The sequence below is a fragment of the Tursiops truncatus genome, chromosome 3, assembly GCF_011762595.2.
Source record: "Tursiops truncatus isolate mTurTru1 chromosome 3, mTurTru1.mat.Y, whole genome shotgun sequence".
NCBI classification, from domain to species: domain Eukaryota; kingdom Metazoa; phylum Chordata; class Mammalia; order Artiodactyla; family Delphinidae; genus Tursiops; species Tursiops truncatus.
This window is the reverse complement of record NC_047036.1, coordinates 97,251,188-97,273,432: the sequence shown is the minus strand read 5'-3', so window position 1 is coordinate 97,273,432 and position 22,245 is coordinate 97,251,188.

Sequence of the window (22,245 nt, the reverse complement as noted above, 5' to 3'; positions counted from 1 at the left end):
TACAAATATTAACTCATTATATAAACTCTATGAATTAGGTATACTATTGTTATCTCTATTGCAGACAAGGCACTAAGACACAGAGAGGTTAAGTGACTTGTTTGATCACACAACGCATAAGTGATAAGCTAGGATACACACCCCTCAGTAGGAAGGGGAAATGTTTCTGGCAGGTTTCTGTCACAGGCTGTAAGTGCTAGTGATGATAGAGCAGGTGGATGCTGAAGAGATTTGGGAGAAAGGGCACCCACAGTTTAGGATACGTTACATCTGCAATGCCCATTGGGCATCTGCAGTAGCAGAAGAACCAAGATTCATGATCTTAATGCCAGGTGGCATTGCTACTTGATGCACATATACTTGTTGGGACTCCAAACCTTGAAGAGGCCTTATTTTGACAACTTTCCAGCAGGAAATGTCCATAGGAGGTAGTCTATCCCAGCTGACAGACATTTTTGTACTATACACATGTTTTTAAGTCTAATAGAAGAATTAGGTGTCATCAAGTAAAATATATATATATGATTAGGTATTTTTTAAAGCTGTGGTTAATCAGATCATGACAGAGTTATATGAATAAATTTAAACCATTATTAATGTTTCTAATGCTAAGCATTTACAGGTAAAATCAATATTTTTCTTAAAGTAATGACTCTAGATACTGGATTATACCATTTAAGCATAAAACTTTCTGTGATAAATATGCATTGGGGAATGATCTCACATCTAACTTTTCTTTTAGGAAAAGTTAAAAGGTTGGAACAAAACCATGTATAACAATTTATTATTTTATCTAGAAATAAATTTTTTCAGTAATAAATATGCATTTAAAACATTACAAAAGTGTGTATTCTGAAGTACTGTATGAATTCTAAGAAGCAAGAAAAATGACTGTTAATCAGCTACTGGATTAATGTTTATTATAACTAGTAATTTGTGTTTATTATAACTAGCAATTATGATAGAGATGTATATTTTATATGCTATAGTACTTTGGGGCTTCTCATATAAGTTATATATCAGCGTTAATAGGAACATCCTTTTAATATGAAGCTTAACAATTTTATTGTTCTTTCCATTCTTTATTTCCTTAAGGAGGTCTAAAGTATAAGTTCTCTCTGCCTTCAAAGAAAGAGGAACTTGGAAAGTTAGTTTAGTGAAAGAGTAAAGAATGTGAGCTCTAGAGACAGACTTGTATAAGTTCAAATCCCAGCTCCAGCACTTATTAGCTGCATGGCCTTGGGCAAATTATTTAATTTTTGTATGCCACAGTTTCCTAATCTATAAAAGTGGGATAAAAATTATGCCAACCTCTAGTAGATGTGGGAATTAGGTGAGTTCATATATATAGCAATTAGGACAATGCATACATATAGTAAATGTTCAGTTAACAGCAGATATTATTATTAGTCAAAAGCTAATGACTATTAATAACTTTTGCCCAATAATTATATCTCAAGGTCTTTGACTCAAGCTCGTGGAATAATGTGCTCTCCAAGCCTATTATGAAAGACTAAAGAGAGAGAATAATAGTAGTTCATGCTTGTTGAGTGCTTACTGTGCGTCAGGCTCTTTTCCAGGCACTTCGCATGTACACTTTTAGTATGTCAAGAAGAAAGAAGAAAAAGGAAGTAATAGAGAAAATGTCTTCGCTAACATGATGAAGAACTTTCCTATATCTAAAAGATCCCCTAAGTTGGCATGAGAGACCTCTGGTCCTGGTAGAAGGGCCTTTGGTCTGGCTTTCTAGCAGCTCAGCCCTGAGTGAAGTGGCTGATTGGTGCTTCTGGGCCCATGAGACCATAGGCACTTTTTTTTTTTTTTTTGCGGTACGCGGGCCTCTCACTGTTGTGGCCTCTCCCGTTGCGGAGCACAGGCTCCGGACGCGCAGGCTCAGCGGCCATGGCTCACGGGCCCAGCCGCTCCGTGGCATGTGGGATCTTCCCGGATCAGGGCACGAACCCGTGTCCCCTGCATCGGCAGGCGGACTCTCAACCACTGCGCCACCAGGGAAGCCCCCATAGGCACTTTTGTAAAAGATTTCTGATGGAAACAATTCCATCAGGGAAGTATCAAAGGACCCTCAAAGTACGGTCGATTTTCCGACTTGAGTCTTGCCCTGCAGATTGGACAGCTGTCACTAGAGGGTGCACTGCTCATGTTTGCGCATAACGACTAGGCTGGGTCTCCTTTCCATGGACATCTCCAGAAGATTTCACTCAGAAATCTAGAGCAGTCCTTTCACAGGGAGAGCTACCTCCCCAGTATAGAGACTGACCTACTCGGCGTGTACATCTGTCCTCTTCTCACAGCACTCCGGCATGTCTGTAAGACCAGAAAGGGTGATGGGGCCCTGATCAGTCAGAGGAGTGAGTGGACATTACTGTGGAGGTGAACTGAAGCCTCTTAAAACTTCCTGAGCTGTGACAGTGATTAATGATCCTTACATTGCATTAATATTTGGTATATATTTGTGCTTATTTCGGAGACTATGTCCTATAGCAAGATAGGAGAGGTATATTCTATACCTATTTCCGTAAGTCTGTGTGAACTTAGGCAAGTCATTTACTATGGTACCCATTTTCATCATCTGAAGATTTAAGCAACTGGATTATAAGGTGATGTAAAAAATTTCTAACAGTTATCACTTTGAACTCAGTTTGATGATTTTGAATGCTTATAGAAGATCTGGCTTATAGAATGCTTATAGAAGATCTTTGAAGCAAGATTATAATATAGGGGTATGGTTTGCAGATTGCCAGGAAGGAGGGCTGATGAAAGGACAGAGGCTCCTGGATCAGACTTTAGGGACTGGAGTAATAAGTTTTCCAAGGAAGGAAAAATAGGCTGGAGACTAGAAAACAAGATGATGACTGCTGGAGAAAGTAATTAAGGTCCTTGCCCTCTGGTGATATCAGGCAGCAGTTTGGAGATATTTGTGCTTTCGGTAGATTTGCAGGATTTTTTATGGACTAAGCTCAATAATTTACAGATTATTTTTGATTTCCTTAGGTGATTTGATCTTCTTAACCCTGAGAAGTTGAAGAATAGAAAGCTATGTATTAGGTGCCTGGACAGAAGGGAAAAGATAGAAGAATTGCAGCAATAGTTTTTTAGCTTCTTGGTCCCCAGTCCTTGACTGCAGGATATAATCTTCCACAAATCCAGGCATACTTTCTTTAGAGAGAAATGTGGCATAGAGTGAAGAGATATTAATCACTCCTTGTGGACCATGGTTATAGCTGTATGAGTGGCACATATAACTGTGACCTTGAAGAGAACCAAGGAATAGAAATGGGTCTCAGGGGATAGATACATGCCAGCTGTAGCAGTTGTGACTCCCAGCTCCTGTGCAGCAGAATTGAACCATCTTCTCATTGGTTTCTCTTTGTTAAAGCATCAAAAGTGGGTATTTATCTGTCATTGGTTTATTTCTTCCTCATAAAATGGAGAATGTATATAATTACTTTCTCTTACATAGAGATATATTTTTTAATAAATTTAAAAAGTACTTTTTTGGGGGTTAGTTTCAGTGTGTCAGCAGAGAGTTATCTTTCGATACGCTATTCTCACTTTTCAGATTTTTCACATTGTCATAGAATTTTCTTTTTCTTTTTTGGTAACAAAAGGGGGAGATAAAAATTCTGTAGAGGGCTGTTTCCTTGCCTAAGCTGAAATCTCTGTTATATTTTCTTACTCTAAACTTCTGAGGCAGAAGTTCTCAAACTTCCTCAGATCATGATGCCCTTAGTAGTCCAGCACATTTTTTATAGTACACCTTGGCCAAAGAAATACCTCCTAATTGTTCTGTTTATTAATTAGTTAGGTTCAAACAACTTAGGTATTTATACCCAACAACTTAATAGCCATTTGAAAATTCAAAAATATATATATTCTTAAATAACCACAATTACTTATTAATGGGATATGTGTATCTGTTCGGCACTTCGCAGTTTCTCAGATTTTGGAATCAAATTGTACCTCCCTCGCTTCCTGTTCCATATTGATTTTCTGAAATACTTACTTTATATCACAGCAATTGCCCAAAACTTAGCTTTGTGGAGATGTGACCATCATGGGAAGGAGTATAGTGTGATCTAACGCTGAGACTAAGAACTGTCTCAACCTAGGAGTTTGTGCTATGTGTGAAAGATGTCAAATATTACAATTTTTTTTTCTCAAAAATTTAAAACAATTGAGATCACTGTGGTGTCCCAGGGTGTGCTGGTGCACAGTTTGGCACCAGCTGTGACTCTGAGGTTAGATAATGGAACTTAAAGTGTGGAATTTAAAGAAATTCCACTGTAATAGAGGGTTGAGCAGCTAAAAACTTCTCCATTGCCTGTCACTATCTAGATAGTGGGAAGTTGAGAAATTACAGTTTGAGCAACCAGGAAGGCAGCTGTGGTTCTAGCAACGAGAAAGGATGATGGCTTTCTTGGGAAGAAGATGAGAGAACAATCTTGGCTTACTCTGACTCAAGGAATACCGTGAAGGTCCTAGGGAGACAGAGCCAAGTTCACACCAAGGTGTCCAGCCTTCACTTCCTGGTGAAGTGTGTAGGTTTTATACATGTAAAAGGCCCAGATAATCTCAGTGTCTGTAGAGCTTTACCGTGTAATGTTTGGTATATGTATCATATAAAATTTTATGCTACTTAAACTCACTGGAGTTTGTGAGTTTGATTCTCTTCCTGCATTTCATAAAAACTCATGTGCAAAGAGGCAATATGCTGTCAGCATTCTTTTTGGAGTTCAGGTGTTTTATTTATTACTACTTGCTGTTATAACATTTCCTAAAATGTGTTCCATGGGAATTAATTGGTGCCACTTGAAAATAATATTCTGTAGTTAGATATGGGTTTTTTTTGTTTTACTTTGTTTTAATTTATTTTATTGAAGTATAGTTGAGTTACAATGTTGTGTTAATTTCTACTGTACAGCAAATTAATGCAGTTATACATATATAAAAATTCTTTTTCATATTCTTTTCCATTATGGTTTATCACAGGGTATTGAATAGATTTCCCTGTGCATTATAGTAGGACCTTGTTGTTATCCATTCTGTATATAATAGTTTGCATCTGCTAATCCCAAACTCCCAGTCCATCCCTGCCCCCCACCCCCCATCCCAGCAACCACACATCTGTTCTCTATGTCTGTGAGTCTGTTCTGTACGTCTGTGAATCTGTTTCTGTTTTGTGGATCCGTTCATTTGTGTCATATTTTAGACTCCATATATAAGTGATATCATATGGTATTTGTCTTTCTCTTTCTGACTTACTTCACTTAGTATGATGAACTCTAGGTCCATCCATGTTGCTGTAAATGGCATTATTTCATTCTTTTTTATGGCTGAGTAGTATTCCATTGTATATATGTACCACATGTAGTTAGTTACCTTTGGTGAATACTGGATTAAAACAAATTAAGCAAGGATTCATAAAGCCTTTAATATGGTAGTGGACATTACCAAGCTTCAAGAGGAGAAATAATAGCAGTGTACATTCCCCAAGATTTGTTGAGCAAGGAAAGTTGATATATTTAAAGAAACATCTTATAAGACTCATGTTTCATAGAATACCCTTGGGAAAAAAATAGCTCCAATGGATCTATTTAACCTGCATTTTACAAAAACTAATATTTGAATAGATATTTGTGGATCAGGTCTCTGATCAATCTGATACTGTCTTCTAGGCAGGCTTACAACTTCCAGCTCTAACATTATATTTATGGGAGAGTGCAATCTGTTCTAAGGTCATTCTTTTGCATACTGGTAGTCTATAATGCACTATGGTTAAAGTATGGATCATCTGTACAGTATTATTGGGTTTTCAATACACTAATGCTGAGTTATGTTTATAACACAATCCAGAATTCATTGACAGTCTCCTTGCAGGTGAACACATCTAGTCATTAGAATAAAACAATGCATATTCATTTCCAGGCATCTGTAAAGTCTCCAAGTCTATTAATGCATCCATATTTTTCCTTTAAAGTCCTAATTATATGTTGTGCCACATAAGTTTGGGTCCCTCATTAAAAACAAAACAAACTCTCTTCCTTTTCTGTGTTTTAGACAAGTTGGGAAAGAAAAGAAAACGGAAAATATGAAGACCAAAATATCACAAAACACAAGCTAAATGGTCAGGTTAATACTGAACATCAAAATTAGGCAGACTTAGCCATTCAGCTCAAGTTAGCATTAGAGTGGGGCAGGCTTCTCTCTGCAGGGATAGACTCTGCACAATTTGTGCCTTGGGGGAGTAGAGGGAAATGTGTGCTTGCCTCAGATGAAGCCAGTTCTATAAAAGGAGAATGGGGCTGAGCCTAGCATACCTATTTTGCTCCCCAAATTTACCTGTCTCAGGAGGAGTGTGAGTTTGGGATCAGGGATTACACTGATTCACACCCTTCAGAGGAGGGAAAGATCAGGAGGAGGGAAGAAGGATTTCCAGTAACATCTGAGAGTTACTGGGAAAGGCTCAGGAAGTCCCTGTTTGGTGCTGAGATCATCATGTCACTGTTCAGAGACTTCCAATTCATGACTCAGTGTATTTTTATGTGTTACATTTTGGAAAGCTTGCTTAGTTCCAGACTAAGCTTGCTTCTTAGTTCTAGACTCTTAGAGAAAGCAGTTGTGTATCTACTCTTTGGTTTATGGTAGAGAATAAGGACCTACTCAATCTAAATCAGAAAAAGAACAAGCTCTTGCTCTAAATAACTGAGATGAAAAGAAATGATTGCCTTGTGCTTATAAAAATGGCTATCATGAGATTTCATGTTAATGACTGTCAGGTCGTACTATTTGGCTTCTGTGTTTCTCTTTCCATAGAGAGCATGTCCAACCTAGTGTTGATAGGAAAGCTAATGAAGAGCGTGGTATTATGCTAACCCAGGGTTAGAATCAGCATTTGTTTCTAGCTGCTAAGGCTTCATAACAAAACTAAAAGTAGTCCAGATACATGTATTTCTTTATATCTTGTTTTAATTGAATGTCTTTAAAAATATGTAGTGACTAAGAATACTGTTCAAAATACATTTTAGTCAGCTTAATATTGAAACTTTTATTATTATTATTATTTTTAGAAATAAAGGATTATTGAATAGCAAAAGTATCCCTTCTTCTCTCATTTCTTTTTTATTCAGTTCACCATACTTATGGCTGCACTGAATATACAAATTTTGATGCTATAACCATTCACTCTTCCTCTTCTGATGGCTGCATATTCAAATAGTAGACAAAATATCTAAGAAAAAATAGATATCTTCTTGAATGTGGAGTTTTCTGTCTCAAACATGTATAATGAAAATATACGTGTACATAGAGGGAGTAAGGGTTTATAGAAGCTGAAATATCAGATACATAGACATTGTTTCTAGAGTAAATAAATTGATTTCATTAAAGAAATGTGGAAACATTTTAAAGGGATTTCTTCAAGTCACTATTTTATTTAAAAAGTCTTATTCAAGGTAATAGAGCCCAGTAGTTAGGATTTGGGAGATCCATTTCTGTGGAAGTGAATTCTCAAGAGTGCTGTAAGAAGGAAGAACTGTAATTTTTGCTCCCTAGATTTGAATATGGCAGTGGTTAATTTTAGAGCGTGAGGGACATTGTTTGAAGCAGAGCTTGACCCATCGAGAGGCAACTGGGAAAAAGCGGGGAGGAACAGAAGTTGCCCCCAGCACAGCTGAAGGAACTTCAGTTCTCCGACACGCTGGTCAGTGACACAAAAAAATCCAGCATGCAAACAGGAAAAAGTGGTTTTGAAGCTAAGGCAGTCCAAGACACCCACGATCACTTTGAAAACCTTTTCAGCATTCACCTCAGGAAACGACCCTTCACATTTCTTGTGCACATTCTGACTGGCAGCCTACAATTGGGAGGTCAAGGAAGATGAGTATAAAATCCAGAACTTGCTTACGTAAGGCCAGATTCATATGCAAGTTCGAGTGGTTCAGTGGTGTGGTGGAGGGTGGTGATGGAGAGGGCGGGAAGGAGAGTTGTCATCATGGTGATTTGTTTTGGGTTTAAGAGTGCTTAGAAAATACAAAATGTTAAAGAATTAATTTTGACTGAAAAAAAATTGTAAAATGCTTCAACTTTGATCTATTTATGACACAGTTGGGAGTAAGAGGGATGGAAATGTTAAATCTGTGGGTGTCGGGTACTCAAGTAGACCTCTGAGTCACAGAAAATTAACTTGGGATATACTCTACTCACCATTTGGTCCAACTTCTGTACTTTGTAACTGTGGAAATCATATCTTAGAGAAGTTCAGTTTACAAGAACCTTACCATGGCTCTGTAGAACAACCAAGACTAGCCTCTGGTGCTGTCTTTGTTCTCAAAGGCCTAAAACAAAGGTACTATAACAGTGTGTTACAGGCTTAGATAGGGAAGCTACAACAGAGGCCGAAGAAATTGATCTCTTGCTTGAATTCGAATGAATTTGATTACCATGTTCCCAAGTCCCTGTGGATCTAAAGGTAGTACTTTAAGTAATAGCATTTCTTTGGTTAAAATTTTTTAAAAAGTTTAATTGAAACCACTTTTCCCAAAGTTAAGTAGAAAATATTTTTATCAGTGGGTCAGACATGCTGGAATAGTGATGTCTTATTGAAGGAGACAGCATTTCTGCCTAACCTAATTAGTTTACCTTGAGCCCTAACTGTCTTTGGCTGAAAGTGATAACTAAAAGCACTTCTGTGAGCTTCTCATTAGCTCATGGGGGTATTCACTGTGCACATCCCTGCATCTGTCAGTAAATGTGTCTTAAATCATAGCTTTGGGTATGGCTGGACAGCCTGAACAACGCCGGCTTTCATGCGGGGCCAGGATATAGATTCTGTGCAAATGGGACGCACTCTCACTCTTGGCTCATACCGTGGACTCATAATCCTTTCCTTCCAGGAATCTCACCAAACAACCAAATTGCAGGTTTCCTTTAAGTGAAATTCCAGCCTATCCTTATTAACTTCTGGTACTTTTTACTCAACTCTAAGACTTTTGGTTTTAGTGCCTGTGAATTGCAAGAGTGTGCTTATTAGTGACTAGTATAAGAAGAGGGAACTTGGGGCTGGTGTAGAAAAGAATGTTGAAGTTTCTATTAAAGTCAACTAAAGACTTTTGGCAGTGAAGCCTTGGGAGAGATAGCTGAGGGAAAGTGGAGGAGGAAAAGGAAAAGGAAATGGAGTGGTTTGCGGGGAGACTAGGAAGGGAGAAGAATGAATAGAAAGAGATTGTTGTAGTAACTACAGTCCTGTTCATTAAGTATCTGTTGTAGTAACTACAGTCCTGTAGTAACTACAGGACTGTTCATTAAGTATTTCTAGCTCTCCTTTCCTGTGCAAATGGACAATTATACTCTCCCCTTCAGACGTTAGTCATGGCCGTGTGGCTTTTTTGGCTCATACAACATGAATGGACATGACAATGTGCCATTCCAGGCAGAAACAGAAAGAATGTGCTTCTCCACATTTCCTCCTTTCTGCTGTAATCTTAGAAGCGCCCTGTCAGCTTGATCCCTGAGTGGCAGTGATGAGCAGCGTCCTCTGCCAACTTGCACTGGACAGGTTGTGTGAGCCGGGAAATAAACCTTTGTTAAGGCATTGAGATTTTGTTCTTGTAACATAACCTGATTTATCCTATCTAATACAGAAACTAGAACCTAGAAGGTGGGAGCTGGTATAAAAAAGCTATAAATAGGTGGATCTGGCCTAGCTGCTAAGTAGCAAAGAAACTTGTCAGAGGCTGGAAAGACCATGATCCACTGGGGCCTGTGCAAGGAGCATTCTCCACCCCTGGGGTGGGGAACCCTGACGTGCCTGCCCAGAGGGATTTCAGAATTTTTGCAAACCAGTGACCTCTGTAGGTCTTCTATTCTTTTTATCTTTGTATGTTGGCAGGAGTTGGGCCTACAACTTAACGTCTTTTTGGTTCCTAGGTTTCTAGATCAAGAGGAGTTACATCTATACCTTTTACAGAGACTCATGTATTGCTCAGAAATCTTAACCATGCTTCAACATGGTGAAAATCTAAACTAAACAAAAAATCTAAGACCAATGAAGGAAAAATGATTGCAACACATGACAGAAGAGGGATAAGTCATTGTTATATTAGGAACACTTATAAAACAGTAAAGAAGAATCCAACAGAACAATAGATGATGCACAAAGGATATAAACAGTTATTGTGTTAGTCTGGGGCCTCTGAGAGGTGGCTGCCAAGACAGGATGAAATGTGCAAGAGGACGTGCATGTGAGAGGAAATGAGGAAGGAGCTACAAGAGGCTGAGATGGCTCTCAGACCAAAATGCGAGTCTGATGCTGAGGGAGAGAGGGATGGAAGTTTGAGTAAAAGGGTCCTAAGGAAGCTTAGGACCATGCAGTCTAAGGAAACTTCTGCAAGGTTGTTGGGGACTCCTTGAGCCAAAGTTGCTGTCTGAGAATTCCCAAGAATGGGCCGGTTGGGGTGCCCCTGCCATCCTCAGTGGATGGCTGGGAGCAGAGGACAGCAGCTGGGACCCTTGATCAGCTGCACGCCCTGTAGCTGGAGGTCTGCAAGACACGTTCTTTCTGGTCAGCACTGTCAACTTAAAGATGTGAAACACGTGCTGAGATGAGCAACATCCAATGGATTTCAAAATAACACAATGACAAGAAATTCCTTTTTCATCCCTCAATAGGTGAAACATTAAACTACTTGATGGCATAATAGGTTGACAGAGATGGGAGAAAGAGCTCGCTCATCCTTCAGTTATGAGAGCGTAAACTTGTATAACCTTCCCAGAGATAATTTTCTATCTCTCTCAGAATCACAGATGCATATGCCTCTGGCCCAGCAAGCAATTCTATCTTTCTAATGTATCCCATAGATACATTCACACATGCACAGAGTAGTATGTTCCAAGATATTTATCTGAGCAATGATCGTAACGGCAAAAGATTGGAGAAAACTTAAATGCCCATCAATAAGGAACCAATTATATACAATATTTCTATCCATAAAATTAAATATATGCCTTTAAAGCAATGAGGCATGTAACGATAAGGCACACTATCCAAGATACAAGTTTAAGTTAAAAAAAGAAGATGCAGGGACTTCCCTGGTGGTCCACTGGTTAAGACTTCGCCTTCCCGTGCAGGGGGTGTGGGTTCGATCCCTGGTCAGGGAGCTAAGATCCCACGTGCCTCACGGCTTAAAAACAAACAAACAAAAAACCCCCCACCAAAACATAAAACAGAAGCAATATTGTAACAAATTCAATAAAGACTTTAAAAATGGTCCACATCAAAAAAATAATCTTAAAAAAAAAGAAGATGTAAAGCAATGGTAAAATACGCTAACATTTGTGTTTTAAAAGAGGAGTCCTATATATACATATCATTTGTACATTTGTATCTCTGGCAGGCCATATAAGAAACTAATGACAGTGACTGCCCCTGGGGACATATTCAGTGGATATTTGGGACCAGAAGTGGTAAGGAGGCTTAACTTTTCACTGGGTTTCTTTTTTTAAATTCAAGTATGGTTGATTTATAATATCACTTTAGTTTCAGAGGTACAGCACAGCGATTCAGTTATATATATATATAACTTCATATATATATATAATGTTATTCCAGGTACACTGGAATCTTGTGCTAAGACAATTTTTTTTTCCTCAAATGGTGGTTGAATTTATTTGCTTGATCAATAATGGACTAGGACAATTTTTGCTGTATTAGGAAGATTTGCCTTTTACCAGAATCTGCCCTATAATGAACAGTACTATGACACTCTAGAGAGAAACCAGAATATAGTGTTACAATCAAGTTTGGAGACATGATTTTAAGATTCCATTTATCACTTTGCAAAAGATATTTTTGAAAACAAACCCAAACTCCACGTTTTCCTCGAAGGTCACACATTAGTATGACGCAGGGGGAGCTATTAATGAAGAACGCAATATGAATACTTCCACTGTTTTCAAGGAGAATCAGAACAAGAGACATTATTTTTTTTAAAAAGGGATGGCCGTTTTTTGCATCTGTATCTTCGAACGTATGTTCTAGACTCCCATCTGCATCTCTGAAATATGGTATTCCAGGATCACACAACTGAAGGGATCTTAGGGATTTTTTTTTCTCCTCTTATTTTATAGATGAAAAAACTGGAGCCCAGAGTAATTAAATTAAATTTCCCAAGGTCCCATACAACTAGAAGAAAAGTCAAATTTTCGTACTTCCATCGTCAGAACACTTAAGGGTAGCATGGCCCTGTCTTTTCAAATGTAGTGTCTCTGACCACTTCTGATCACACTACCCAGGGGCTCAGGAAATCCTTTAGGTGGGCTTCTCGTGTATGCTTTCTTTCCTACCACTTGCTTAGGTCTTCGCAGAAAGATTCCCTGTTGCTACGCATTTCCCGGTGAGCCAAATAGCAAGGCTGGCATGAAGAAATGAGATTGCTCATTTTTCTCCATTTAAAAATTTATCTTGAGCCTTTTTTTCTTCTCACGATTACCATATGAGTATTGATTTTAATGAATGCTGCCTATTAAGATTCCCCTTAGGTTCCGAAGCCAGCCTGGTAATTAACTGTTACGCTTTCCTCTTGCTGGCAGTATTGTTAGGTGAGTTACTGCCACTCTCAGTCACAAAGTGGGATCAATGTTCCTCTATGGCTCTGCCCTTAAGGGTCCAGACACAGATGGAGTTCCTGTCTCAGGTGGTTTTCCCTATCTTGTTACAGACATGAGAGTAGGAAAACAAGGCTCTCAGGTTGAATGACGCTTTCCCTATTCAGTAAGGCAGATCCACTTGTATCAGATCCTTCAAATGGTGTGTATGTTGTTAGCAAGTATTTTGGTCATGTCCGGATGGATTTTTTGATGCTTGCCTGATGTTGAAAACTGCTGATGGCATAATATCAGACCGCGTCCCTTCGTATTTCCTGGTACTTTCGTTGGGAGGAATAGGGCTTGAAACAAGATTTATAGTCAGTATTGTCTTCTGCTTTCATTTCATCCTGAATTCTGGGAATGGTAAAGAATTCTTCTCAGTAATTTATTGGATATATGAAATCTAATCTCCCAGAAAATGAATGTGATGTTTAGAGTTTCAGAAGAAAATTTTTGAGACTCAACTCTCAATGTGTATATTTTGGACTTATGCAGATTTTACTGAGCAAGTTTGTATTTGGGTTTGTAGTTACGATGTAATAGGTGTTTGGGATAATGATGGTAATTCTGGGCTTTGTTTGTAGATAACCAATTAGTAATTGGGTGAGAGCCATGACAACAATGCTTTTAGATTAAATCAAAACCCTTGCCATTTTCTGGGGCCTGTTATTGAGGTCAATCCATTATTTTTAGTGAAACAGCTAAATGGTTTAATGTACTCTCTGTGATGTTCAGAATCTCTGGTTTACTGATGAGACTACAAAGCTCTGCATTCTCTTGAACGAATAGTGAAGGTGGAGAGTGTCCAGGCCCATCTGTTCCTCATGTGCCAAGCGCCCTTCCTTTATGATTGCCTTTCCCTCCTAGGGTGTCCCGTCTGCCTCACAGACTCTCTCTTGGGTACCTTGAAACCTTTGCAGTCAGAGTTTCTTTTCTCAGGCTGGTAGTCAAGACTGTCAGTCAATGCTGAGGATTTCATTCCCTTGTGATTTTATGTTCTTGCCTGGTCAATCTGAGAGAGTCTGACTTGAATGGAAGTTGAACTCACATCTTGAAGGCCAAAGCTGGAATAACTGGGTCAGAGAACTCAGAGTAGTCATTATAAAAAATTATGCAATCAGATGACTATCTTCTCTCCTTTGCTCCTCGGTAATATACTTAAGCAACTATCACATGGCAGGCTGAAATGAGGCATTTTGTGCCCCTTGTCTTATGTTTAGCAAAACATCGCTGGACAAGAAAAATATAGGGATGCCTTGAAGCATAACACTGATTTGCAGGATTGTCATGGACTTTCAGAAAGAAATGACAGGTTATTGACCCATTGTTGGTATAGTTAAACAATTCAGTCATTCAGTCATTTGTTATTGAGCACATAGTATTTACATATCACCATCATGAGATACATGAAGTAAACTATATGTTTCCTGCCCTCAAGGGGAATATATCTAGGAGTGATTGAGTCTGATCAAAGACAGTGCTGTCTGTGAAGCAAATGAACTGAAGTGGGAACAATGACAGTGCCTGTGAACAGCTGTCACACCAATGAGCCAGAGGAGAGGGTATTCATGTATTCAGCTCAGAAAAGACTTTGGTCACATGTAACTACGTGTAGGAACACGACTCACAGCTGGATTTTAAGGGCAATTATGCAACTAGGGCAATACTAAGCAAGACTGATTTCCCTTTAGACTCAAGTCCTGCGAAATAGGAATGTGTTCTCTATCTCCTTTCACGGCAATGCTTAATGGTGCGCCTGTGCGACAACAGAACCATCCTTTAAGGGAGAAAGTGAGTGACAGTTATTGACAAAATTTGCTGGGAATTAATTTTCTGCAGTTCCCTAGTGAGCACATGCATTTTCTATTTCAAGATCATTGTTGCCCATGACAGAAATGTAAGATAAAATGGGGCTATGTTTGATACATGTTAAACATAATACAGTATACTTCCAGGGGAAAAATGTTCAAATTTGTTCCAAAGAAGTTTACATAGAGGCTAAAGTTTCTGGTAATGAAACACTCAGTGTTTGAATACTAACTCACCTTGAGTTTGTTTAATACTGTTACATTCTGAGGCCTGATTGCTTCAGGTGTCTGATGTATGGTTATTTCCAATGTTCCTCTTCTAGAAGATGGTGCTCCTGGGAAGAATAAACAGGACATTTTATTTTTTTAAGCAGCTTCTTTAAAGTTACTCACAGCTTATCCTCTGAAAGGATTACTTTAGAGGAATAAACAGGATGCCAAATACGATCTAAATGCAAGTTTGGTATTACTAAATGACCCCAAAATAGGATGGTAGATAAAAGCATACCTCTGGAATCAGACTGCCGGATTAGCTTTGAATCTTAGCTCTGACACTTACTAGCTGTGTGATCTTGACCAAGTTACTTAACCTCTCTGTGCCTTGAAAGGTCTACCATATAAAGTTGTTGTGAGGATTAAATGTCAAAAAGAAAAGTCAAAAGAATTAAATAATTCAATAGTAACTCAAGTTGTATATCCAGTACGTAACCTATTGGAAATAGTCCCGAGTATTCCTACCTTAGAGCAAGTGCTCAAAAAGTACTTGTGGTTGTGGTTGTCATTATCTCAAACCCTAGACATTCTATTTACTGATATATGGGCCACCAAGTTTCATGTCTGTCAGTGGCTGCTTGACTTTGTAACCCAGAAACATTTTTAGTGTCGGTGGAATGACTATGATTCCTTACATGAAGGCCTAGGCTAATTCCCAAGACCACTGCTTCTTTCCCAAATGCTACACATTGGATAAATTTCCCTTTATTTACTTTGTATATAATTTATTCCCTATTGCCAAGAAGGATTCAAAGTGTTGATCAGAGGTCTAAGTCCTCCAGCTGCGTTGGCATTTCCTGGGGGGTCATTTCCCAGTTGTGTACAGAGATCCTGGGGGGTCGTTTCACAGTTGTGTACAGAGACCTCATTGTTCTCTGTTACCACTTGGTTGAACAAGTGTGACACAGTCCCTTGTTGGAGACAAATCTGGGCAGGTTTGCTGAGTGTGGAATTTCCGTTGAAAAATCTAATGCAGGGTCTAAAGGATCCTCTTTGGCTCCATGCTGAGCATAATTGAACTGATGTCAGAGTGTTCTTATACAAGAGCTACCTCCCATCCCACCAGGACTGTCAATATTTCCATAGCACCTGCAACGTGCAAGGGAGGAAATATTCGTTTACCTTCAGAATATTTATTTCTAAATCAGAAAGCATTGTGTGTCAAATTTTCCCAGTGTCTGTGGAATGGATATATGTATGTATGTATGTATATCTGTATGTATGTATGGTTATCTGTATGTATGTATGGTTATCTGTATGTATGTATGTATATCTGTATGTTTATATGTATGTATGTATATATGGATATATATGTGTGTGTATGGATGTATATATGTATGTATGGATGTATATATGTTTGTATGTATGGATATATGTATGCATGTATGGATATATGTATGTATGTATATATGTATGTATATATGGATGGATGGATATGTATATATGTGTGTATGGATATGTATATATGTGTGTATGGATGTATATACATGTATATGGATGTATATATGCTTGTCTGGATGTATATATGTATGTATGTATGTATATATGGATGTATGGATGTATATATGTATATATGTGTGTATGGATGTATATATGTGTGTATGGATTTATATATGTGTATGTATGTATATATGTATGTATATATGGATATATGTATGATATGTATATATGTATGGATGGATATGTATATGTGTGTATGGATATGTATATATGTGTGTATGGATGTATATATGGATGGATGGATGTATATATGTATGTATACATATATTTTTACTTTATATAGTAAGTGTGTGTGTATATATTTTTGTATGTAAAACACAGCTTATCCATTATCCTACTGATGGACCATTTAGATGTTTCTGGTAAGAAATATTTAAAGTGATGTGCAGATGAAATAAAAGTACATGAACATGTCATGTTAGAGCAAATCATCATCAAAATACAGAAAGAGGAAGGAAATGGAGAACTGTATCTTTATTTTTTAAAAAAAGCTTTATAAATTACTGCATTGTGTAAGTGTTAGTTAAAAAAAGCTTTGTAAATTACTGCATTGTGTAATGGTTCTTGACAAAGGAAAATAAATGTTCCCTAACAGTGTGTGGGGACATGCACTTGGTCCATGTCTCAGTGCTTACCCTCTTTAGAAGCCACGAAGCCAGGGCTGCTGGTTATGTTCTGCAACAGCCCTTCCCCTGATCAAGATGAGATTTTCTCATCATCAGACCCTCTCAAGTTCAGCCTCTTGGCCTTCAACTGCTGTGAGGCCCAATGTCAAGGACCTTCTAGCTTCCACTGCTTTGGCAAGGAATTCAAGGGAACTATCTATCACACCATGTAATTTAAAAGCAGAACCATCCTAAGGAATCCAGGTCACAGAAGGTAGGATATAGGATATATTGGAAAGTCCCTTACTAGGTTACTGCCAGACACCCAGATGGGGTGGGGAGGAAGGGTACTTGACCTGTGTCTTCTCAGCATGGGGTCCTCTCCTGATAGTGCTTCACTCACTGTGCATTGAACGTTCCACATAGCATGATTTACTGGTGCTAAAAGCCTCTTTGCTGACTCGTTCATTTTGCTCTGACAGTTGGCTTGTGATGTGGGTATTATTTTATACAAGTGCATTACCTTTTGTTGTTTAGAGCTAATAGATCTACTCATTTAATTGCAAACTGTGTTTAGTCTTCTAATTAAATGGAGAGGGGCAGAATGCAAACATGAAACAACAAAGATGTATGTGAGCAGGATTGAGGGAGAAATAATGGAAAGAGTGCTGGACTAGGCATCCCTGGGTTTGAGTCCTGCTCTCCAGGTTCCTGTCTACTGGGGCTGGTCCAAGGATATCTGAAGCTCTGTCTAATGCTTGATTCATTCTGTGAAATCTCCATGTCTTTTCTCGTTTTTCATGGCAGGCCACATGGTGTCCCTCTCCCTTTGATTCCTTATAATTTTTCCAGGCCAGGGGCAGGGTCAAATCTGTCTATCTATCTATCTTCCTCCCTCCCTCCCTCCCTCTCCCTCTCCCTGTCTCTCTCTCTCTCTCTCTCTCTCTTCCTTCTCTTCTATTTCCATTTCTTGCTCCCTTCCTCCCTTCCTTCCTTTCTCCTTCCCTTCCTTCCTTTCCTCCCCTTTTTGTCCCCTCCCTCCCTCCTTTCCTTCCATCCTTTTTGTTCTTATTATCCTTTCTCAAGGCTCCCAAACAGGAGATGGGGAAGTGAACCATATTTTGTTGAGGGTCTTCTATTTGCCAGGAATTTGACCTATATTATGTCACTGAATCCTTGGAACAATGCTGAACACTGGGACTGATTTTTTTCATTATTTTTCATATTTTTAAAACTAAATTTATTTATTTATCTTTTTATTTTTGGCTGTGTTGGGTCTTTGTTGCTGCACACAGGCTTTCTCCAGTTGTGGTGAGCGGGGGCTACTCTTTGTTGCAGTGGCTTCTCTTGTTGCGGAGCATGGGCTCTAGGCAAACTGGCTTCATTAGTTGTGGCCCGTGGGCTCAGTAGTTGTGGCTCGCGGGCTCTAGAGCTCAGGCTCAGTAGTTGTGATGCATGGGCTTAGTTGCTCTGTGGCATGTGGGATCTTTCCGGACCAGGGCTCGAACCCATGTCCCCTGCATTGGCAGGCAGATTCTTAACCCCTGTGCCACCAGGGAAGCCCCTTTTTTCATATTTTTATTATTTCATTTTAAGGAGGAGGAAACTGAACATCAGAGATGTGAAATACCTTGGCCAAAATCACATGGTTAACATTGGCAAACCTACATCTATCTAAGTCCAAAACTCTATGATCTTCTCTTTACAGAGCATCACCCCCTCTTGAGAGTGAACCATTGCTTTGAAGAGCTGACCGTGTTCCAGCTTTTATGAGTAGGATCTTGGTGGCTCACACAGGGCCTTCTCTCTTCACTGTTCCTAACTGCACACTAAGCTAGACAGTTCCAACTTTCTTTTAGCTTCTTCAAAGTAAGTGTGGGGTTCCTTCATCTGTAGAATTCAGGATTCTTAAACTTTTACAGATCATAAAGATAGAAAATCTGATGAAAGTTATCCTCATGAATTTAAAGACACACACACACACACACTTCACACTTTTGTATAATAATTGCAGGGTATTCAGAGGCCCCCTGAGGCCTAACTCTGGACCCCTGTTAAAGGTTAGTCAATTAGGAAGATTACTTTTCACAGGTCAGGGTTTGGGAAGGTATCCAATCTTCCCTATCCTGGGCACACAAATTCTTTTTTCAGCACCCTGTGAGGGCATGGCGTCCATGCCTTATCCCAGGTGAAGTTTTTTCTAGATAACTATTTGCATGTGTGTACCTGGCTTGCTTGGACTGGTGAGCTCAGTGGGGCAACTAACTAGAGATGATCAATTTGGTTGGGGTCTGTACTGTGCCTCACTCTCTCCACCTGAAATACTGGCATGATTCCTGTTTTCTCTGCTTCTTAGAGCAAAGGTAAAAGGAGATAAGGTGTGAGAGCACTTCGAAAGTCAATCTACATGCCCATGTGTCCCTGAGGAGAATCCTCTGGGCTTGGCCATTTTTCACATAGCCTATCATTCCAAGCCTTTTTCTTGAATCATATTGCTTCAAAACAGCTGTAGCTGACAGTTCTCAGACTTTCTGAAGGAAGGGAAAATTTGGTATTCCACCTAAGGCTTAGCTGGAGACCAGCCACCTGCTGGTGTCCTTCCCAGCTGCTCAGGCCTTTCATTTTATGTATTTATTTTTTTAAGATTTTTTTTTTAATGTGGACCATTAAAAAAAAAGTCTTTATTGAATTTGTTACAATACTGCTTCTGTTTTATGTTTTGGCCCTTTGGCCATGAGGCATGTGGGACCCTAGCTCCTTGACCAGGGATCAAACCTGCACCCCCTGCACTGGAAGGCGAAGTCTTAACCACTGGACTGCCAGGGAAGTCCCAGGCCTTTCATTTTAAGTGCACTCTGGAGCTTAGATTGGACAGACCCTTCCATTCTTCATTTTTCTCTGAGTGCTGCCCAGTGCTGCTGGCAAATTTATAGCTGGCTGGTTTTGTTAATTAGAAAAAAAGTCTGATGCTTGAATATTATGGAAGTCATCGAGTACTGTAAGCACCTTTCAGGTTTCACCATCAATGCAGGGAAACATGACACCTGTCCTTAAATGCTTGGCACAATCATTTTATGCTGTGGATTTGAAGTTTGGGATGTGTCATGGTAGTCTCCCTGCTGTTCATTTAGGTAAAGACTCCGTGGTACTCAAGCCGTAACGCGGTCTTATTATAGGCATGGCTCTGGTGTCATTCACAGAGTGAGCAATTCTGCTTTATTTTCTCATTGCGATGCAAAAGATGCTTGCAACTTTAATGCTGTCTTTGCTGCCTTTTGGAGCCCTTTTTAGGACTAATAATTTGACTTTGCACTAATGAGATTATACCCAGCAGGGGCAGATATTTTCCTTTTTAATTTTCATTCCTATTATTTAATTGGCATTACACACACATAATGAGACCAGAAAAAAGCACCCTGTAGCAATCTGTTCAATACAAATAACTCAGGCAGATGCAGCCAGATGTATCCATGGTGACCTCCCTGATTCTTGCACTACCCACACATTAGGGAAGATGGCCCAGAAAACTTCCCTCCCTGTTTGCCAAATGTGTCAGAGATGTGCTCTCTCCCTCCCTCCTCCCACAAGAAAGGGCATTTAGCCAAATCCATGTGTCTCTCTATACTGAGAGTTGTCTGCTCAGTACCTGTGTGAGTGACGTAGTCTAGGGTTCTGAGTAGGTACTGGTCCCTGGTGTTAGTACTGGCTGACTGCCCTGTGACCCCAGTGTTGTAGACAAAGATGTTCTCCATCTGTCTCCAGGGCCTTTTTTACAATATTCTTAGTGGAAGAGAAATATTGAACTTAATGGAAAGCTATCAGAATGGGTAACACACGTGAAAACTTCCTTCTTGTGTACCAGGTTTCTGTATTAAAACCAGCCTTCTCTTCTGAAAAAAGATATCTTTTAGGGTCATTAGGAGTTTAAGGAGTTCTCTGATCAGTCACAGTGGTTTTAATCCTTCAAAACCTTTCCCTGGGTTCAGGATCCCAGGATCCACTGGTGTGCAACAGCACTGTCACATGGTAACAACCATGGGGCTCCCTTTAATACACTGTACGTACTTCCTTTCTTCCAAAACAGGCTAGGTGACCATCATTCCAAATTCCACATCCCATGGAGCAGATTGGGGGATTCTGCAGCGTGTCCTAGAACTTTCCTTTGTTTGTACAGCATGTGGAACCTGAAAGTTTCCATTCCTAAAATATACAGGACATGAACGTGATATTGTCCATTTTGCCATTGAAGGAAAGGTGCAAAGGAAGTGTCACTCTACCTCATTTATGCTGTGTCTGCTCTTGTGCTTTTCTCCACCGCAAAGCTTGTTCTTTCCCGGTGTTTCCCATTACAGTGAAATGCACCAGCATCCTGGTAATACAGAAACATAGGAGATATCTTTAAAACTCCCTCCCTCTTGTCAATGCATTTACTTGTATTCATTTCCACCTCTGCCACCATGACCAAGCACCTATCTGTAATACAGGATCAGGATAATCACCATCCAACCATCTTCCCTTTTCAAAAAAGCAACTAGATTGCTGTTGTAGGAATACCTGTACAAGTCAGATCATTTTGCTCTTATATTTACAACCTTTCAATGGCTTCCCGTTGAACTTCAGCAAAACAAAACTTCAAACCAAACCAAAACCAAAACCAAACCCGAAATCCATGAAATCCTTGCCATGGGGTCTGTGTGTTCTGAGATCTGGCCATTGCCTATTAAGATGTCAACATCTCTTGTTTGGATTATTAGATTATTATAGCCACCTCTTTATTTGGCTTCGTTTCATTCTTAGATGAAAGCAAAGTTTTTAGCGTACCCCCCTCACCCCCCCACCCTGGCTCTGCATTGTGTGTCCTTTGGCTCTGCAGCCGTATCTTGCTCTACTCTTCCCTTTGTTCCCCCTGGTGAGCCACAGCACGTTTTCAGTACCTAGTCCTGGGGATTCTGTACCTGCTTGTGACTTGATCTGGAAAATCCTTCCTCCTCTTACTCCCCCTTTATCTTGAGAGCAGCTTAAACAGTGTTTCTCCAGAGCATTCTTCCTGGTTCTCAAGGTCACGTCATGGGCTCTGTTATCCAAGCTTCTAAGACTGTGGCCCTTTCCTATGTACCACTTGCTGTGAACATCCATTTATAAAGTGACTCTGATTTCCTATTTTCTCAGTGAGAAGATCTAAAATTTTGTTCCAAGCATGAATCAGTAAACTTTAAGAGATACAGATGAAATAGTCAAGAGTTATTATATTTAATTGCAGCGCACTACATGTTTAAAATCACATTATATAAAATAATGTGAATTTAGAGACATGCTTTTTTCTACTTTCATTTTTTCCATGCTCTTCCCATTCATCTTTGACATCGTGTCTTCATCATCACCGAAGCCACTTTTTG